This window comes from Neophocaena asiaeorientalis, unplaced genomic scaffold, assembly GCF_003031525.2.
Source record: "Neophocaena asiaeorientalis asiaeorientalis breed wild unplaced genomic scaffold, Neophocaena_asiaeorientalis_V1.1 scaffold218, whole genome shotgun sequence".
Lineage (NCBI taxonomy): Eukaryota > Metazoa > Chordata > Mammalia > Artiodactyla > Phocoenidae > Neophocaena > Neophocaena asiaeorientalis.
Window position 1 is genome coordinate 5,919,058 of NW_020172818.1, and position 20,204 is coordinate 5,939,261.

A 20,204-nucleotide genomic window follows, 5' to 3' on the forward strand; every position below is an offset into this window, starting at 1 on the left:
TTAGGTAATTATATTGGGCCTTTAATTACTACTTCTTTTGTATTTGTTACGATTTTCTACTCAGAGAATTCCATTTCTTCAGCAAGGCCTAATGATACATCAGGTAAATGTACATAAAGTTAATAGATTTGAAGGTCATACTTTTTGTTACTGTTATGAAATTTTTCAAAGAGAATACAGTAAAATGAACCCAACACCTAACTTCAACCTTTATGAATATTTGGCCAGTTTTGTTTCTCTTCCTTCCCCCTCCTCGGCCACATGAACACACTTCACACACCCCATCCCACTCTCAGCCAGAATTATTTTAAAGCAAATCTTAGCTGTCACTTCATCTAATATCCAGTGTTCAGATTTTTCTAATTTTCTCAAAAAAATTATTTTTCATGCTTGTTTCTTTGAATTGGGATCTAAACTATATCTGTACATTTCATTTGATATTTCTTATGTCTCTTTTAATATTCAACTAGCTCTCTTCCCCTCTCTTTCCTTGACATATATTTGTTATAGAGATTGGGTCATTTGTCTAGTTGAATTCCCCATATTCTGGATTTGGCTAATTTCAACTTTGTACTATCACTCAATCTGTTCTATCATGTGTATTTCCCGTAAACTGCTATTTAATGGTAGATGATTGACTAGATTATAGCTTGACTTTTTTTCTAGGAAGTGGGGCAAAATACTTATGTGGTAGCTTATAAACATTTTATTGCATTCATATCAGGAGGTGAAAGTCTTCAATAATATTTTTCAAAGTGTCCTAATATACATGATTAAGGATTATAAATGTGTTCTGTAGTCTTTTCATCTCTAATCTTCCTGTTTTTACAGATGGGAAAACTAAGGCCTAGAGAGTTAAATATTTGCCAAAGACCAACCAGCTAACTTAATAGAAGTAGGGCTTTTTTCCACCTAATACTCCTTTCAGAATTTTGCTTCAGTTGTATATGGCTTCGTCTGAAGGTTTTCACGCATCAGAAAAATGTCAGAGGTGGTCAGGATGGCATTTCTGCCTGTTCCAACTAGATTTTTTGTGACTGAGAAGGTAAGACGCAGTACATGTGTAACTGTGTAAAGTTTACACACTAGTAAAACACTCCCTTGAGTGGTTCTGTTTTTGCATTGCCAGTGTGATAGCTAAGACTTGAGTTTGAAAGTAACAGTCAGAGGGGCCTTAGACAGGACCTAAGCCTGAAGCTTGGTAAATCCAGGATAGGAAGACTGCAAGAAAATCTTTATAGGCTACAATAGTATTTAGTTATTTGGTCCTAAATAATTTTTTTTTGTGTGTAGAATTGTTCACCTCATACCTTTTTTTAAAAAATAAATTTATTTGTTTTATTTATTTATTTTTGGCTGCGTTGGGTCTCCGTTGCTACGTGCAGGCTTTCTCTAGTTACGGCGAGCGGGGGCTACTCTTCATTGCGGTGCGCAGGCTTCTCATTGCGGTGGCTTCTCTTGTTGCGGAGCACGGGCTCTAGGCATGTGGGCTTCAGTAGTTGTGGTGCATGGGCTCAGTAGTTGTGCCTCACTGGCTCTAGAGCACAGGCTCAGTAGTTGTGGCACACAGGCTTAGTTGCTCCGCGGCATGTGGGATCTTCTTGGACCAGGGCTCGAACCCTTGTGCCCTGCATTGGCAGGCGGATTCTTAACCACTGCACCACCCACCAGGGAAGCCCTCATTTCTTTTTTAATTATTATTTTTAAATTTATTTATTTATTTTTGTCTGTGTTGGGTCTTTATTGCTGTGCGTGGGCTTTCTCCCCTTGCGGCGGGCGGGGGCTACTCTTCCTTGTGGTGTGTGGGCTTCTCACTGTCGTGGCTTCTCTTGTCACAGAGCACAGGCTCTAGGCACGTGGGCCTCAGTAGTTGTGGCACGCGGGCTCAGTAGTTGTGGCTCATGGGCTCTAGAGCGCAGGCTCAGTAGTTGTGGTGCACGGGCTTAGTTGCTCTGCAGCATGTGGGATCTTCCCAGACCAGGTCTTGAACCTGTGTCCCCTGCATTGGCAGGCAGATTCTTAACCACTGCGCCACCAGGGAAGCCGCTTCATTTCTTTTTGTATTGTTATGCTTTGTTTCCCATTTTAGTTTTTACTTGTCTTATAAATATTAGCTGTAAGTTCATACTAATTTGAAGAAAATGAATTAATGTAACAAAATATAGGAAGTGAAAACTAGAGGGAAGTTACATTCCTCTACAGCTTACCTAACTGAACAGATGCTGTGAAATCAGTGATGTGAAAAATCTTCTAGAAAACTTCACAGAAATATCTTGAGTTGCTTCATCTTTTGATGTGTAAAAGTGGACTGTAGTGGCAGGCTCACTGCTTTCTTTTTAGTGAACTGACGGGAATTTGCAAAAACAGTGATTGTAGGTATATGACAAATAAATTTATCATTTAAAGCCATTACCTTGATCATTTTTTAATACAATAGAAAAGAGCTGATACGGAGAAAGGAAGGTTTATGACTAAAATAAAAGTTTCATGAAATAATACTTTTACTTTGTGAGGGAAAAACGTTATTACATACAATTTCACTAATGTTTAAATGCAACATAGAGAAATAATCCCAAATAAACACAATACAAATAAAAATCGGGAACATTTTATTTAATGTGATTAGTATGCTGTCTGTTCATTCCAGTCTGAGATACACAAGGGCAGTTCTCACGTATCCGATTAACCCTGTTTCTTTCCTTTGTTTTTAATTGGATTAACTATTAAAGCACTAGTGAGTAGTACTACACTAATTCTGCTTTTCAGTGGACAGTCTTATTTCATCCAAGAGGATGATAAATTTAATGTCTCATAATCATTCTTTAGTGTTTATGAAAAGTAAGCTGTAATATTTCATAGTCTTTAATTACCAAGTGTGTATAACTCAATTTTTGATTGAGTCTTAGGAAGCCAGTGAATCTAACCAGATTTTTTTTCTTGAATGCATCAGTCTTTTTTTTCTGGGATATAATGGTTAAAAGTTTGAGACAGGCTGGAAGCAGTAAAAAATAGACAAAATATATGAAACAATGTTTTTAAAGACACTGGACATCTGTCAGTGAAGAACAGGCAATAAAGGACATGAATCCTGAGTGAGAGGAAACAAACAAGGTGAATTCTGTGATGACTCCAGCTTACTGCCTTGAGAGAATTTCCAGGCCTCAGCACAGCCATGGGGACCACAAGAAGAGCCTGGTGGGGTCCCTCATTTGATAAGATAGAGCTGAGAGCCGGTGAAACCAAAGTGGCTAGAGTTTGCAGCACAGAGTACTAGAGAGGAGAGAGCTGCACAGAAAGAGAACTGTGGAAATCTGGAAAGAATCTCCCTTGCGTTTTCAGGTGAGTACTGATCAGTGCATGCAAGTGAGGAAATTACCTGAGGCCAAGAAAAGGACCACCTGAAAGTTTTAGAGGTAATAGACCCCAGCTCAAAGAGGGCTGGAAATAATGGCTGTTCCCACAAGACATACTGGAAAAGCATCATTCACAGAGCAGTGGATAGAGTACATAGAGGGGTCTTGCCTCAATTGTGGGGAATAATTAGCCCTAGGCTGAGCACTGTTGTGTCTTGTATTTAAAGCAAGATCTGAAAACATCAAACTGTTCCCCAGTAAGTGTGCCAGAACAAAGACCTCCAGGAATACAAAAATATCCAGTACCTAGAAAGGTAAATCTTTCATTGTCTGGCATCCAATCAAAAATTACCAAAGATGCAAATAAGTGGGAAAATAGGACGCATACTAAGGAGACAAATCAATTGAAACTGATCCAGATGTTAAAATTTGCAGCCATTATATTGTAACTATTCCATATATTCAAAAAGTTAAGTAGAGACATGGAAGATAGACCAAACTTCTAGAGGTGAAAACTACAATGTGCGGAATATAAAACACTGGGTGGGATTAATGGCAGATTTGACACTTCAGAAGAAAAGATTTATGAGTTTGAAGACGTGTCAATAGAAACTATCCAAAATCAAGCACAGAAACAAGACAATGCGTAAGCTGTGCACAGCTTTCTAATACACCTGTAATAGGAGACTAAGAGATGGGGAAAGAAATCTGAAGAATTTATTTAAGGAAATAGCTTAAAAGTTTTTTTAAATTACAGAAACTGTAAACCCACCAATCTAAGGAGATCAATGAACCCCAAGCACAAGAAGCATGAAAACAACTACACCAAAGCACATCATAATCAAATTGCTTAAAACCAGTGATAAAGACAAAATCTTTAAAAACACCAAAGGAAAAAGCATTGTTTTCAAGATGAGAATGACATCAGATTTCTTTTAGAAAATATTCAATTGAGACATCAATAGACAAACTTAATTAATGTATTAGAAAGAACCCTGTCAATCTAAAATTTTATGCCCAGAGAAAATATTTCAAAAACAGGTGAAATAATTTTTCCGACCAAAGTTGAAAGAATTCATCACTAGCAGATCTGTAATGCAAGAAATGTTAAAGCAAGTCCAGTCTTTCAGGCAGAAAGAAATACACTACAGACTGGCAAACTATAGTCTGCAACCTTGTTAGTTTACTGCCTGCGATCTAAGAATAGTGTTTACATTTTTTAAATGTCATTTAAAAATATCTCCAGAGATTGTCAAATGCTCCTTGGGGTGCAAAACCGCCTCCAGTTGAGAACTACTGGCTCTATATACCCCAGTTAAAATGCAGAGATTGTTGGATCGGATAAGAGAGCAAGACCCAATTATATGCTGCTTATAAGACACAAGTACATTAAAAACAGAAAAATGCAAAAAGAAATGTGATGGTAACACCAATCAAAAGAAAGCTAGAGTGACTATTGTTATTAGACAAAGTAGATTTCAGAACAAAGAATACTGCCAGGTGTAAAGAATGCAAAATGATACAACCACTTTGGAAAATACTTTGTCAGTTTCTTGTAAAGTTAAACATGCATCCATATGATCTAGCCATTCTACTCTTAGATATTTACCCAAGAGAAAAGGAAATATTTGTCCATGTGAAGACTTTTACATAAATGTTCATAGTAGCTCTATCATTTTGTAATAACCAAAATTAGAAATAACCAAAGTGTCCATCAGCAAGTGAATAAACTGGTATATGATAGAAGACATACAATGGAACACTATACAGCAATAAAAAGGAATGAACTATTGATACATACCACAACATTGATGAGTTTAAAAAATAATTATGCTGAGTGAAAGAAGTCAGACAAATGATTCCATTTATATAAAATTCTAGAAAATGCAAACTATATGGAGACAGAAGATCAGTAATTGCCACAGAAAGGCAGGGGTGGGGGAGAGCAGGAAGGAGGGCTTACCCAGGGTACCATGAAACTTGGGGATGGTGGGGATATTCGTTATCCTGATTCAGGTGAAAGCTTCTTGTGTTTATAAAAGATCAAATTGTACATTTTAAATATGTGTGGTTCACTGTATGTCAGTCGTACCTCCATAAAGCTTTTACAAAAGTTTGTGCCAGAAAAGTTAAATGTACAATATCTTTATTTCTTTCAGAATATCTTAATTTTTTCCATATGTTGTGAAAACTTGGGGAGCATGTAATAGCTGGGGTGATTACTGCTATGACAGCAATGCCTTTTGGAACTTTCAGATGTGTTTGAATTTTGAAATAAATCCCTGTGGTTGTTAAGATAGTTCATCAAGAATGCTGAAAATATCAGTTAAGTATGTCATGTTATTACTTAGATATTGTCTTTGGAACTATTTGACAAATAGCAATTGCTTTTCAACTAGGAAAAAAATAGTTGACCAAGTAGTACTAGATATTTAATAAAAATAAGCTTTCACTGAGTTTTTCAATACCTCAGTGAAATCACCAGAATGTCTTTGGATAACAGAATTTTCTTATATTGTACGTTAGTTGATAATGACTGAAGCTGGTATTGGGTGCATGGTGATGTTCATTATACCGTTGTCTCTATTCTTATTTTAGTTTGAAATTTTTCATCATAAGACATTTTAAAACATATATTACCCAGCAATATATTATCTACTCTAAATATATCTAATTCAGTTTTGTGTGGAGTTACGTATAAACAACATAACATATCCTGTGCGAACGAATCTTGCTACACATATCCAAGAAACTAAAAGCTATGCAGCTTATTATCATCAAATTGGATTTTGAAATCTTTATAGACTTGTGATGAGTATTGCTTCTAAATGTTCTGCAGTAGTAAAACAAATGAGCTACTGTGCTGGCACTCTGCATGTTTTTTTTTATTAATTAGATACAAAGTTATACACACCATATCCAAACATGCTGTAAGAAAATATGTGAAGCATTTTCTGTCTCTCAATTTGCTTTAATGATGATAGTAAGATTTTATCATTAACAGTGGTGGAAAGACTAAGAAATTAGACTGGAAACTTGAATGCATTTTTCCCCTTTCTTTATCAATAAATTCAGCAGGTTGTTTCCAAGGAGATTTAATTTTGAAGATTTTAAGCTTTTATTTAAAAATACCATTGGCAGTTTAATAAACCCACATATTAAATTATCTTCATTATAATCTCGTGTACTTTCTTATTTTTCGCTGTAGAATGTGGCTTGCATGAAATCAAAATTTGCTGTTTAAAATAAATATTTTTCTCCTTATTGCCACTATTTTACACCTCAGATCCAGCAGTTGAACTTGAACAGTTTTCAATTCACCATTCTTTATTCCTTTTGCTTAAAAAATATGGTTTAAGTGCAATTTGCATTAGTTTTATTAAAATGTTACAATTCCCAAGTTCAAAAATATCACACTAGATGTTTCCTGACCATCTTTCAAGTCAAATGAGAAGACAGCAACCAATTCATGTTTTATTTATCACATTCTCTCCATTAATTGTTCCTTGTAACAGTTGCCACTGCTGAGCATGGTATTTGTGGCGGTAGGTACAGTCCTTGCTCACACTTTGAGTAAGTTGCTCTGGCATTTTCTGTGAAAAAGATTTGCTGATTTCAGTCCACAATTAGCTTGTGACCTGTTGCTTTTCAAAGCACTATATTACGCCATTTGATTTGCATTTAGAGGCAATATGAGACTTTGCTTAGTCTCATTTGAGTGTTATGCTGAGTCTTTCCATATCTACATGTCAAATAGGAGGGTCAAATACATACTTAGTATGTAATTCATGACTAGTATAAGTTGTTTAATATGCGTTGAAACTTTCACTTTAACAAATATTGAACGCCTATACAGTATGCCAAGTGTGATGCTAGGCACTTTTACATTTGCTTTCTCATAGATTGCCATAAAGGTTATAGAGCTTGCCCATGATCATGTGGTTGTTTAGTGAAGGAGCCAAAGAGTAGAACCAAAGTACTATGACATGCATTCAAGTGTCCTTTGCATTATACCATGATTCTAATCATTAAGAGTGGAATGAGATTTTCACAACTAATAGTTGCAATTTTTAACAGTACTATTATGGTTTAAATTTTCACATTAAACCAGAAAGTATTCAACATCTAGTAATTTCTTTTAAAATGAAGCTTATTTAATAAGCTGAAAACACTACCAGTGTGTAAAACCCTAATCTAGTTAGCAACTGGGTGAATTTTCTCCATTAACACCGCATGGCCTAACAGGCTGCACTGTCATCAGAGCAACAACAGCAACAAATCTCATATATCTAAAATCTGAAAAGTTAAATCAGCCTAAAAGATTTGCATTAGAGGAACAAGATAACTAAATGGTCTTTCTTAAAAAGTGTGTCAATAGGAACTTGATGCAATTCGGTTTGCAGTTGGCCACAAGGAAAGTGAATCAACTTCCTCTTGCTTCAGCCCAAGGGTGTGGCATGTGGTCTTGAACAACTAACTTGCGACCCAGATTTCTTTGAAGGACTCCTCTAGAGAACATAAGTGCATGTATACTGTAGTCGTATACTGTAATCATCAGAGTCTAAGCAACAGCTAAATCCATCTCAGCTGAGAGCCCATGGTTTTTGTTTTTGTTTTTTTGTTTAGTTTTGTTTTTTTCCTTAATGTCAGGATTTCTGTGTAGTTTTGACTGAAGGTCAGGTAGTCTCATTCTAAGGTTGTGTTCCTTTCCTCAGATAAACTTTACCTCTGCTCAAGTGGTATAAAATTTCAGTTGTTATTACATGTTTTAATACACTGATTGAGGCTCTGGTATGCACAAAGCTCCATTCTAGGCAATGGAGTTGGTGAGGGGCATGGGAAGGGGTGAGACAAGTGTAGCTTGGAGTGCATACTTTGGGCATTCCCTGTGGGCACCCGGATTCAGATAACTAGGTACATCTGGCATACTCGTAGGGTGGCCCCAGAAAAGTTTTACGAAATTTGCTGAGGTAACTTATGCAAGGCAGATCATCTTAAGGGAAAAAGAAATGAGCTGGACCAATACTAAAACCATTGTTGGAGTGAAGGAGGGATTTTGAATGTGATGGTATGGCTGTACCTCAAATTTGCCCTGGTTCAAACTCCCAAGAGCATATCTGATGCCCAGGGAGCTAGAGGGCTCTAAGTGAATACAGTTGAAAGCTACTTCACTAAATACGTGATGCTCAAGTAACCTTCCTTTGGGACCTCTTTAACAGTGTGTCACAAAGAAGAAAGCCATTCTTTACTACCTTGGCACCTAAGCTCATGATGATGTGAGAATAGAGGGCTCAGGGGAAGAAAGGAAGAGACACAGTGACTCACTTGTCATCTGGGGTAGCCATATCACTATAAAGGGAGTGAATTTGTTACTGAGCCTGTGAGAAACATCCCTGGGGATTCAGAGCACTTCTTAGTAATGATGGGGACATTCTCCTGAAGCTGCAAATTCTGCACTCGCTGGTGAGGCGGTGAATCATTTAGATTCACATATTAATGGTATTGTGACCTCATCTGTATCTGTGGGCTGCTGGGGCCTGGGGAAATATGGGTTATATAAAGATGAAAAAACGTCCCTACCTTCAAAAAGGGCTCACTTTAGTGGGGAAAAAGACATGGTCATATGGATAAAAGTAAAATGCAATATATTCAATATTGTAAGTGATGTACTACACCAGGTACCTTATTGAATGACACATATGAGTATTTGCATCCTATTCTGTAGAAATTGGGGCACCATTAAATGTTTTTAATTAAGGGAGGTTATCAGATCTACGTTAGAAACGTTTCTGACTAGCTAGTTTGGCAGAAGGATTGAATGAGAAGAAGCTACAGTCAGGGAGACTGGTAGTTCAAGCAAAAGGTAAGTAGGGCCTAAACTGGGTCCATATCAATGTGAGTAGAGAAGGGGTTGGATTAGAGATCTTTAAGAGGACTGTGTATTTTATTAGATATTCAAGTGATAGAGAGAGCTTTTAAAATAACTCTAAAATCTCTAGAGACTGTATCATACATTAAAAGATACAGATTCTGGTGCTAGACTGCCTACATTAGAATCTTGGCTCTGCTATTAACGGGATAGCCTTGGGCAAATTATGTATCTCTTCCATCTCAATCTTTTCATCTATAAAGTAGGGAGGATAATAGTACCTACACTCCATACAGCCATTCTGTGAAAAGATAATTTAATACCGTAAGTCCTTAGCAGAGGGCCTTGTACTCAAGTTTGTTTGCTATTGTTATTCTAGCTGGGGTGACTAGATGAACAGTGATAAAAGTCAGGATGAGAACACAAAGGCTTGGCAGGCTCAGAGGACAGAGAAAACGGTGAGTTCACTTTTGGATATACTGAGTCTGGAATTTCTGACACACAGTGTTTGTTGAATAACAATAGAAATGAGTGGGTTTTTGTTTTTTAAAGAACTGTGGTTATGTGCCAGGCACTGTTATAAACTCTTTACCTGTATAATCCCATTTAATTCTCACACAATGCTGTCAGATAATTTATATTATTTCCATTTTACAGTTTATTTAGCAAAAGAGTAAACAGGCTTGTGGCTTAACAATATTAACAAAAACCTCGGGGCTTCCCTGGTGGCACAGTGGTTAAGAATCCCCCTGCCAGTGCAGGCGACATGGGTTCAAGTCCTGGTCCGGGAAGATCCCACATGCTGCAGAACAACTAAGCCTGTGCGCCACAACTACTGAGCCTGCGTGCCACAACTATTGAAGCCCGTGCGCTTAGAGCCCGTGATCTGCAACAAGAGAAGCCACCGCAATGAGAAGCCCTCACACTGCAACAAAGAGTAGCCCCTGCTCGCCGCAACTAGAGAAAGCCCGTGCACAGCAACAAAGACCCAACACAGCCAAAAATAAATACATTTGTATGAAAAACCCCAAAAACCTCATTCCCAGAAGGCAAAGGAAGTTGTGATTTACTTTGCTAGTAGTAAGTGAGAAAGTAGATCAGCTGGGATTGGACCCAGACAATCTGATTTCCACGCTGGTATGCTGAACCACTATAATGGCTCAAACCATTTTGAACCTCTGGCTTCTAATATCTCTTAACACTAGAGTCTATTAAGATACATTGTCCTATTTTACATAGTGTTAAATGTTTAATAATAAAAATACCTGTCATTAAGTGAATGGCTACTATATGCCAAGCATTATATGTATAATCTTCAATCTCCACAATAACCTGTCAAGATATTATAATCGATATTTTACTGCAGTGGAGACTAAGGCTCAGAAATGTTCAGGAACTTGCCCATAGTTGCATAATTATGGAGAGATTTGAGCTCCTCTCTGTTTATTCCTGAAGTCTGTTTCATTTCTGTATCATTCATGTAGTAATCTATCATGCAAATTTAGCTATATTATATTTAGTGTATCATGTCATTGTGTTTTCCAAATGATACCATGAGTTCCATGAATTCTACAACCACCTTATGAAGTTTGAGAACCAGTTTTAATTATGGATGTGTAGTTAAAAACTGGGATAGTATTTTTCAAACTTTAGTTACATAGGAATTGTGTATAGGGTCTGAGACCTTGCCCCACATGTATTGAATCAAATTTCCAAGGGTGAGTCTCAGAAATCAGATCTTTAAGAGGATGGGATGTGTTCTTAATCAGGTTCCCAGAGGACTATATTCTGAATAACACTGTAAGGGATGGGGCTAGTTCACGTACCCTTGGCATCTGAGCTCTCTGGTTGAAGTCTTATTGTACTTGCATTGTCAGCACCATACAGTTTGTTAACTCTTAATTATTATTTCAGAGCTTCTCTCATTAATTTAGCTGAGAGCAAGCATTTAGCTAAGAACCTTGAAGCAGTACGTATTCTGTCTCCTGTTCTGCCACATATTATTTCCCACTGTCTGCACCCCTTTTCACTGATGAAGCTCTAGGCAGGCTATATGGTAGGACTTGTGTTTAACAGAAAGTGAAGTGTGATGCTGTACAAGAGGGAAAGAGCATCGCAGTACAGTGAAAATGAGAGATCTGGCTTCAAATTCAACTTGTACCTCTGAGCGTTGATTCCCTCGTCGGTAAAACTGGGCTGGCAGAACCTAATTCACAATGTTGTCAGATAATGTGGTGCCTGGTATACAGTTAGTCTTTCAGTGACTGATGGCTATCATCAATGCGTAATTTACCCCTACGTTTGGAGAGGAAGATCATAGAAGTATTAAGTTGTGTGTAAAAAAAAAAAGGGATATCATTTTTCAGGAATGTTCAGTTAGAGACAGGCAAGATTAAACGTGTAAGTCTATGATTCTTCATGAATAATAGCATTCCTTTTATTTCGACCCATCCTAAAGCTGACTCAAATTGGACATTTACATTTGGTAAGTATTTCACAACCACCTCTTACTTATTTCCCTGCAGACTCGGTCAATATGACTTACTATTTTATTTTATGTGGCTAGACTGTCAGCTTCACTGTATCCTCATGAAAGAACCTAAGCTAGAATGACCTGCTAAGCCATTCTGGGATGCTTGATCCCCAGAAACTGTGAAACAAATGTTTTAAGCCACTAAGTTTTGGGATACTCTGTTATACAGCAATAGATAACTAATACCATGAGACAAAGAGAAAACCTCTATCTTGTTTCAGCCACTGTCGTTTTGTATATTCTGTCACTTAACAGCCAAAACTGAGTCCCTCCTTTCTCCAGTTAAATTTATTTGTAGAATTAACCTAAAAAAAAAAAAAAAAAAGTCTTTCGGGCTTCCCTGGTGGCGCAGTGGTTGAGAGTCCGCCTGCCGATGAAGGGGACACGGGTTCGTGCCCCAGTCTGGGAAGATCCCACACGCCGCGGAGCGGCTGGGCCTGTGAGCCATGGCCGCTGAGCCTGCGTGTCCGGAGCCTGTGCTCCACAACGGGAGAGGACACAACAGTGAGAAGCCCGCGTACTGCAAAAAAAAAAAAGAAAAAAGTCTTTCAAGGTGCTATTTCTGGAGTCCCAGAGACTGAGAACTGGAGGAGACCAAAGAAAGCATCTTGTCCAATCTCTTCATTTTATAGGTGAAAGTAACAGCTAATATTTAGTGTTTTCTGTGCCAGGCTCTTTGCTAAGTTCTATATAACATGTAATTCTCAGGATATCCTGTGAGCTAGAGACTCACTGTCCTATTTTACAGGTGAGGAAACTGGGTCCGCACTCCTACCCACTTTGCCTTACTGTCTCTCTATTGTTAAAGAATACTTTCAAGCAGTTCTATCACAAGCATATGCCAATGTTTTATTACAATCTTGCACATAAGGGAAAAAATCTGTAGTCATCCAAAGAGTCATCCTGGTAGAGACGTTTTAGGAAAAGTGACTGGAACGAATCACAAACTAGTTATAAAGAAAATAATGATTGGTTAAAGGTCAGTTAACTCTTAAAGAACCTAATTCTGTTGGGCTGTTGGTGACTGATTTCCCGTAATAGAGAAGCACTTGCCCGGCAGAGTCCTTTTTACATGTGTCATAGATTAATCAATATGTATTAATTATCACCCCTTATCACTCTCAAAAGTGTCAGTACAGATGAGAAAACTGAAGCCCCAGAGTGGGCCATTGATTTGCCTAAGGTCCCATGGAAAGGTAGTTAGTGGCAGAGATGGAATTAGAACTCAGGCCAATGTTTTATGTATTAAACAAGTTGTTCCCCCCAAACCCAGCTATTAGTCAATTAATGGAAATCAGACACTCTTGTTTCTTTCTGCCTACATAGCTCTTAGCATTTTAAAAATTCCTGGGAGTTGCCTTATGTACGTGGGGATATTTTTTGTACTGTGTTCTGGGCTTATGAGGGAGGAAGGAAACAGAACTGATACTTCCCTAAATACTTTTTTCCCTTCTCTGTAGGCAGAGATTAAGCAATCACCGACCTGATTTCATCATTACAATGAATGTAAGCCTGACAATTTACAGGAAACTTATTGTTCCTTTCCATTCCAGAAATTTGTGATACTTCCCCTCACTACATGTTGCAAACAGCTAAGTCAAGTTGTCTGTGATAGTAGTCAACACCTTTCCCTTGGGCCGTATTCACTGCACCAGTTCAGCATGTTAGCTCATAATAGAGCCTTTGATTGGAGTTGGTGTTGACTTGGCAATATTTATTAAGAACAGGTAAGTGATACACGGGTATGTCTAGGGAATGGAAGGCTCTTACCTGTCTGGAACTTTTGCAAAGAAACATCATGGACCACTGTGTACATCTTATCTCCACATTTCTACTGGAGTAAAGTATGGTCTTCGCATTACCTAAACTATTTCTTTTCCAAAGATAATCTAAGGAACTGAAGTACTCTAGATTTGGACACATATAGTTGGTGGAGTGGCCTACATTCTTCTTTGTCACCTTTCGCTCCTGTTCAGAGGTGAATAGCACATATTAGGCATTTAGTTTGTTGACATAAACTGATGACAGAGAGCTGTTTTTCAGTGTAAGGTTAAGTACAGATTGTAGGATGAGGAAGACATAGATTTATATCCCTGATTTTCCACTCACTAGCTCTATGACCTTGGACAAGTCAATAACTCTAAACATTATTTTCCTTTTCCGTCAAGTGGGAAAAACAGTAGAAACTTCCACATATGGTAGTTGTGAGGATTACACATGACAATTCATGTAAAGCACTTATAATACATGTTAAGACATCAATACATCTTAATAATTGTTTTCTTCTGTTTACCTCCACCTGTATCTTTTCTCTTTCCTTTAATCCTTCCCCCACTCTGTTTTTCCTCATCTTTTAACTTCTGTCCTATCTGTCCCTTTTTCTTTTATGCCTCTTCCTCTTCTCAGCTCTTCTGTTATCCTATGCCTTTGTATATGTCCAAGCATGTCTTTTTTTCATGTATGAGGCATCAGTGAATCACCTCTAGGGGAGAGAGCTCCACACCTTGAATAAAAGGGCACAGTAAGTAGCACCCGTATTCCAATCTGATGACTTATTCTTATTTATTTCATTGATTTTTTGGCTGCGTTGGGTCTCAGTTGTGGCACGCAGGATCTTTGTTGAGGCATGCAGGATCTTTTGTTGTGGTGCGCAGGCTCTTTATCGTGGCGTGCGGGCTTCTCTCTAGTTGTGGAGTGCGGGTTTTCTCTTCTCTAGTTGTGGCACGTGGGCCCAGTTGCCCCGTGGCATGTGGGATCTTAGTTCCCTGACCAGGGATCGAGCCTGCGTCCCCTGCATTGTAAAGCGGATTCTTTACCACTGGACCACCAGGGAAGTCCCTGATGCCTTATTCTTTTAGTCAAGAATGTGCTCCAAAAATGCAAACTTAAAGTTCTGGGAATGGACACAGACTCACTGTGAGCACAAAGGGACATGGAACAGGAAAATGCCCAATGTGGTAGATCCCCCCCACCCCAACTTTCTAGCAACTATTTGGACATTAAAAAGATCTGGCAGCTAGGGCGGCCTAGCCAAAGTGAAAATGGTCCTGTGTGTATGTCCTATAGGAAGTGCAACAGGGGCTTGGTGGTCTAAAGAAGAGAAGTCAGCTAGAACTCACTGGAATGGCTTCCTACCGACAAGCTGGGAAAGGCCCATGTCAGAAGGAAGGGACCGTGTGGCAGGAGATGAAGGCGCAAGTCTCCAGGCACAGGTACAGGAAGCATTCCAGGACTCTATATGTCTGTGCAGTAGGCTGGGGCTTCCGAGAGACTGGATATAGCTCTGAAATGATGGATCTAACAGTGATTGAGATTAATTAAACCGAAATCTTTAAAAAAACGTAATTTTGTTTTTCAAATACAAAATTTGGAAAAAAGTTTTGTTAAAATTTTGAGAAAAAAGTAGCTCCCCTCTCCCCTGAATCAGCCACAGTCCCAACACCAAAAGATAGCCACTGTCAACATTTTGATGTATTTCCTTTTATCCCCTTTCAAATGCATTTATAAAATACAGTTGCCATAAGATTGTTTCTATTATATTCATTTCTGTATTCTGACGTTAAAAGTAAACATGCTCATTTAAAACACTGGAAAGCATAGAAAAATATAAGGGAGGGAGGGACTCATCTATAACTTTTGTCAATCAGAGGAGACATTAAGGCTTTGTGTCATTTATGCCACCCTTTTTATGCATTTTTGTAAGCTTGTTATGGATTATGTGCAATTTTGATTCTGCTTTTTTCAGTTAACCTTATATCATACCTGTTTCCCCAAGGTCATTAAAAACACCATCCTTACCCTCAAAGGTGCTTCCAGTCCTACCAGGAAAATTGATGAGGACCCAAGGGCGTCATAAGCACAGTAACCAGAGGCAGAGCAGATTAGATACAATTTTGGGATAAACATAAAATGGCTCTACCTGCAATTAGCCCGGCTGCTGCTGATTATATATAATCGAACATTTTAGTATTTTTAAAGACTTAAAAGTCTTTTAAAATGCATTATTATTAACAAATTTTTATAACTGTAAGAATAATAGGTGAACACAGTAGAATATTAAAACTGTATCAAAGGGTATGTATTTTTTTTTTTTTTAAAGGGTATGTATTTAAAAGGCATTTAACTGTTTCCCATCCTAGAAGCCCTGCTCACAAATTTCTGCTGTCTTATCCTAGAAACACACACTATACTTTTTTTTTTTAAAACACAAAAGAGAACATATTTAACAAAGTGTTCTCTACATTGTTTTTCTTCTTAACTTAGAACGTCTTGGTTTCATTCCATATCGGCAAACATAGATCTACCTTATACTTTTTAACAGATGCCTATTTGTCCATTGAATGAATGTACTATAATTTATTTATCTAATATCCAGTTGATAGACAGCTAGTTGTTTCCAATTATTTTTGTCATTGTGCAAAAGATTTTATTATATCTTTTGTGACAAGCTTTTCTTTCCATAGTGTTATGGGCTGAATTGTGTTCCTCCCAAATTCATATGTTGAAGCCCTAATCCTCAGTATGTCAGAACGTGACTGTATTTGGAGACAGGGCCTTTAAAGATGTGATTAAGTTAAAATGAAGTGGTTAGGGTGGGCCCTAATGCAATCTTCCTGGTGTCCTTATTTGAGAAGGAGATTAGGACATAGACACCAGACATACACAAGCACAGAGCAAAGGCCATGTGAGGACACTGTGAGAAGGTGGCCATTTGTAAGCCAAGGAGAGAGGACTTAGAAGAAATCAAACCTGCTAACACCTCAGTGTTGGACTTCCAGAACTGCAAGAGGAGAAATTTCTGTTGTTTAAGTCTGTGATATTTTGTTATGACAGCCCCAGCAAACGAATACACACAGGCACTCATCTGTATATAGGAAATAGAATTCACTACTCAAGTTTAAAGAAAGAAAGTAAAAGTTTGGGGCAAAATGCAGGCTTATGTATATTTCATTTTCTGAGGTCCATGTGCATATAAAGTATCTGAAAGGAAAATGAAAAAAAAAACCCCAAAAAACCAAAACAAACCGTAGCATCTGGCCTCACATTCCAACTCAGTGGCTATCTTTTCTTTTAATAATGCCATCATCCCTGCTAAGAGCTTTACTCCTAAATCAACCTGCAGCAATTGTTGATTGGCTAATTTGACTGACAGTAAGCATCAACTCTGGTACTGAGTTAGGACTGGGATTCCAGCTGTTGGGGATAGCAACAACTTTTCATTGCTTGCTTTCACAAGTAATCCGCTGCAGGGTAAAGTGCTGTGTCACATACTCAGCTAAATGGAGTTAAACATAAATGCCTTAGAACTGACTTTCCCTGACCAGTAACCCTCTCCAGGGCCCTCAAAACCAGGGTTGGAAAATACCAGTGAAGAGGCCTCATGTCATCATACATTTAGGCCAACAGGGAGTGATTTGGCATTTTCTTCCCCTGTAGCATGCTGTTTTCAGAGAGAATGAGAGAAGGAAAGAACAAATTACCGATCCACCAGGCACTATACACTTTGGAATTTCACTGCTCTGTTCATATGCCTTATCTAGTTTCCTTGTTACCCACAGCTAGATGGTCTATTAGAATTCCTTCGCTTTCATTTACCAGAAGAAATCATAAAGGCATGATTAAACCGACAACCTTAGCCTTAATAACAGTTCGTGATCTGATGTAGTTGTAGGAATCCATAAAAACGATACTACACTGATCAATGTCTTCTTTTTTGGGGCGAAAGTTTAATGTAAATCAATCATTTATTCTGGATATATCAGGTGATTATTATCTTACTCAGCATATGGAGCAAATATTAATAACTTCTTCTGAAGGGAAGAATGACCCACAGGACTTATTTTTTTATATTACTTTATTTCTTTCATTTTGTCATCTTAAATTCCCTGAAATGGCCAGTCCAACGTGGCTGTAGTTTAGCTAACTACACAGCTTCAAATTCTAGGTTACAGTGAAACTGTGGGTGGATGGACTTTTTTGTTGTTAAACACATATTTAATGTGCTTGGTTCTAGGGGTACACTGGTGAACAACAGACACAAACAGGTATTGGGAAATAAAACATGGTGTATTAAAAGCTAGTTAAAATGAGGAAATTACAGAATGCCATGAACTTCCCTCATTCCTTCTTTCTTTATTCAACTATTGAGTACTAAGGGTATGTAAGATAGGCATTGTTCTAAGTGCTGAGGATAAAACTATGTGCATATTCTCATGGAGCTCATTGCTCTATATGACTGGTTGACCTGAGGTCTGGGTCTACATTCCAAGATAGCTAGAGTGACAGATTAGAATAAAGTAAAGAAATAGATGGAAAATAAGAAAATGTCTTCTGGGGGGTATTAAAAAATATAGAGGCAAAACCATAGTGAATGAGTAGAGTTTTAAAAGAAAGGAGAAGGGGAGAGGATGGGAGAAAATGAGAGAGATATCAAGGACCTTATCTATATTCTATTACTTAGGTGCTATTCCTGTTTCTAGGACAGACTCTGTATAAACCGTCATCTCTGTATCCCACACAACTAACAGGGTGCCTGGGACGGTGTTATTGGACCTAGATTTATATGTCCGGATTACTCGCTAATTTGTGGGATGCTAGGTAATTACCAGAATGCCTTCAATACTTAGTTTCCTACAGTACTACCTCACATTTGTTTTATTTAATAATGATAGCTTACAGACAGTACTTACTATGTGCTAGGTACTATTATAAACAATTCAAATGTATGAACTCTCTTAATTCTCATAACAATCCTATGAGGTAGGTATTTGTCTTAGTCAGCTCAGACTGTTATAAAAAAATACCATAGATTGGGTGGCTTATAAACAGCTGAAATTTGTCCTGGTCCTAGAGGTTGGAAGTCCAAGATCAGGGTGTCAACATGGTGAGGGCCAGACTGCTGATTTCTCCCTGTGTTCTCACCTGGGGAAGAGCAGAGAAGGGAAGCAAGCTCTCTAGGGGACTCTTTATTAGGGTTTTACCTTCATGACGTCATCTAATCCTATTATCTCCCAAAGGTCCACCTCCTAATAACACATGAGGGGTAGGGTTTCAACATTTGAATTTGAGGCAGGCACAAGCACTGAGTTCATGGCTGTATTAACCCCATTTTATATACGAGGAAACTGAGGCACAGAGAAGTCACGGTAGCTTGCTCAAGGTCATACATGTAGTATATGGCAAACGAGGAATCCAACTTCATCTCCAATCTGTGCTTTTAAACACTGCTCATATTGCCTCTCAATAAATGCACATAGTAAGATTAGAGACAAACAAATGCATTCTTCTGCAAAGTTCTTTCTTACAGCCTTCTACTCCATCATTTATTGAATATTTATCAAGCCCTTATATTGTCCTGGAACTGTGATAGACAATACAGATACAAGGGGTGAACAGGACATCCGGTTCTTGCTCTCCTGGAGTTTATTGTCATTAAGCAAATAACATAACCCTTCCCAGGTTCTCAGCCTTCCCTGTTTTCTCCCATTTCTCTGTGTCTATTAATCCTCCAGCCAGCCAGTCCAGGGTTGATCTGGATGAGCGAAGCCCCTAATAGGGTCTTCCTAGGTCTCCTGGAGGGCTGGGGCCGGGATGAGGTGACCTGTCGGGAAGAGCCAGACTGACCTTTTTCTTGGCAGTGACCTGGTTTGTCTCCTTTCTCCCTGAGCCTCGGGTTAAAATGGAGGGATGTGTCTCGAACTTCCTTTCCGCACTAACTTTCTCTCATTATTTACCCTCCTGCCCAGCACCGAAGGCCTTGCTGACATCCCTGACCTGGCGTCCCTGTGCTTGAGGTGCATTCCTACCTCCCCCAGGAGACATTTTCCCTCCTTGGAGTCTCCAGAATTCCACGCGGCCCGTCCCTTTCGCCCGCCCCGGAGGAGATGCGTGATCCCAGCCCAGCCTCCAGACCCAGGCTCCAAGCCCGCCCCGAGCCCACGGGCCGCCATTGTCCGGTCCTGTCCCACGTCCCCGTTTTCCTCATGGGGCGCAAGTTTTGGGAGCCCCCAGTCCTGGTTCCCCCAATCGCTGGGACCTCTGACCAGCGGGCAGGCGGCCGGGCCGGCATCGGCATGGGCAGGGAGGCGAAGGGCGGCTCAGGAGGGCCGGGGCGCGCACAGCGCAGTCGACCGGGCGGTCGGGCCGACCGCGGCCATTGTACTCGGTTGCCTCGGCCTCAAGACCTGGTAGGCATAGCGGCAAAAGGCGCTGACAGCACCCTAAAACGACACCCCCTCCTCTCAGATCATGTGTTTTCTGTTGCGAAACATAACAGACAAACAGGAAAACGACTTGGTTTCTTTTTCTGGCGCAGAAGGAGGACGAGCAACGTGAGTTGAGCGGGGAGGTGAAAGCGCGAGCCTCCGCCGCGCGCCTGGTCACGTGGTGCCGTAGGGACCGCATGGCGGCGACCCGCGCGCCCCCGCGTCCCGGCCGGCCCGGCAGCCCG

The 20,204-nt window shown here is 39.3% G+C and overlaps 1 protein-coding gene across 4 annotated transcripts in view; it reads left to right on the forward strand.

Annotated features, from left to right (window-relative positions):
• FBXL5 (F-box and leucine rich repeat protein 5) overlaps positions 1 to 20,204 on the forward strand; it is a 76,336-nt gene that overhangs the window by 7,145 nt on the left and 48,987 nt on the right. Inside the window, exon 1 of one of the 4 annotated variants that reach the window (XM_024741771.1) lies at positions 13,381 to 13,482. The exons of 1 other annotated variant lie outside the window; for it this stretch is intronic. The gene's annotated coding sequence lies outside the window, so the exon portion shown is untranslated. Of the gene's footprint in view, positions 1 to 13,380; positions 13,483 to 20,204 lie in introns of those variants that run through there. 2 more of the 4 variants (XM_024741772.1, XM_024741769.1) reach the window with 2 other exon arrangements.